Source organism: Pteropus medius, unplaced genomic scaffold, assembly GCF_902729225.1.
Source record: "Pteropus medius unplaced genomic scaffold, Ma_sr-lr_union100, whole genome shotgun sequence".
Lineage (NCBI taxonomy): Eukaryota > Metazoa > Chordata > Mammalia > Chiroptera > Pteropodidae > Pteropus > Pteropus medius.
This window is the reverse complement of record NW_024354550.1, coordinates 45,460-47,659: the sequence shown is the minus strand read 5'-3', so window position 1 is coordinate 47,659 and position 2,200 is coordinate 45,460.

Sequence of the window (2,200 nt, the reverse complement as noted above, 5' to 3'; positions counted from 1 at the left end):
GAATATGACACAGAGCTTACTGACACTCAAAGTGGATAGAAACTATTAGTAATATCATCATCATCATCATCATTATCATTATTATTACCAGAAAGAGAAAGAATATCAATGCCATGAAAATTTTTAAAAATCCTAGTAATGAGTTATAAAAAAAAATGTTTTCATATGGGGTATTTTATAGGAAATATCAAATAGTAGAAAATACATATATTTTTATTGTAAATAGAAACTAAATAGTAATAAACTATTGGAAAACATGGCAAAAGTGCCTTATTAAATATCGATTCTTTTGTTTACATGGCAAGACTACAAATTTACAGAAACTCATTTTAAAGAGTCAACAGTCTTTGAGAAAAAAACAGACACACACTATAAACTATTTGATATAAAAATATTCTGATACTACAAGCCTATTACAAGTTGTTTTTTCTTAAAATGCAGAACTGTAGCTGAGGCAAAAAAATGTTCAAATAAAACACTAAATAAACTGTGTATTTCTGACATATAATTAAAAAGAAAAGTATATTTTAAGCCATAAGCTCTTTTGTTTACACAGAAGCAATGATTGGTAAATTTGGTAAAATATATAAATAACAAGAAAGTGCAAGCCAATAGCAACAACAAAAGATTGGATCTTGCATATAAAATTTACTAAGCCCTTGAAAAGGTACATTGACCGTAGTAACTCATATCATTTAGGCAGTCTTGAATTGTCATACATACGCGCCCCACCCCTCAACGCACACACAATCAGAAAGAATTATGATGCCTTCTTTCTTGAGACTATAAAGTAATTAAGATTAAATCACATAATTTAATCTAAATTAGAAGCCCTGGTCCAAAAGGATTAATGTCCTGATTCCTGACACAGAGTTTCTGAAACACCTTGTAAATAGGGGTGACAGGAGAACATTTTGTTCTGACATTTAGGCTGTGACTCCACTTCCTAAAACATAGCGCCTAAGACCTTTCTAATTTCTTGAGTGATAGGAACATCTGATACTGAGCTCCTAAATCTCAAGGAATTTCTCGGGTGATAGGAATATCTTTGATTCTAATGAGGTGACCCTATGTGGGCTTCAGGATGGATGATGGTTGCAGAAAGAACAATCATGATTTAGAAGCTTTAAACCTTCATTTCTATACCCCACTCTGGAAAGGGAAAATAGTGGAAAACAGAGTTAATAATCGATCATGCCTATGTGATGAAGCTTCCATTATAATCTCTAAAATATGACATTTGGAGAGCTTCGAGGTGGCGAACACTACGGAAACAGAAGCTCTTGAACTAGAGTGCTTCTCAGTCTTGAACTAGAGTGCTTCTTGAACTAGAGTGCTTCTATGTATTTCTTCATCTGGCTGTTTATCTGTATCCTTTATCACATCCTTTAGTGCATAATAAGCTGGTAAATGCAAGTGTTTCCCTGAATTCTGTGAGCTGTTCTAGAAACTGATTGAATTCAAGAAGAGGCATTGTGGGAACTTCTGATTTATAGGCAACTCAGAAAGACAAAGTTGTGGGTATTCTGAGGACCTAGTCATTTTGATTGGCATCTAAATTAGGAGGCAGTCTTTTGGGACTGTGCCTTAACTTGTGGGGTCTGCATTAACTCCAGGTACTATTAGAATTAAATTAAATTGTAGGACATCCAGCTGGTGTTGCTGAGAATTGCTTGATGAATGGCAAACCCATATATCTGATGTTAGAAGTGTTGTATGTATGGTAGTAGTGTGAGAGTAAAGGAGAAACACGAATAGAGTTTTTTTTTTCTTATATAGTATATATTAGAATACTAGCAAACTTTTTTGATTATTGTGCTATATCTTATGGAAAGAGTAAAAAAACATTTAATCTGTAAGATATGACTTAGTAGCTGAATTGATTCATCCTCATTAGGTATAAGAGTAAATTCGAATATTTTTATGAAAATTATGGACCATATCTCAATAAAAAGGACTAGTAGACATATAGGTAAACACTTTTCATTTTAGAGCAGTCGTGCACTCCAAGGATCTCATTAAGAACTACTGCTTTCAAATGCCACTTGTGAAACAAACTAGATTTTCAGGAATACAGGAAAAGTAAATTACAATATTCCACATGATAGAACATTAAATAGTCATGAAAATGAAGCTTTTGAAATATATCTAATGATGTAAAATATTTTTGGTATAACACAAACTAAAAAGAAAGAAACCA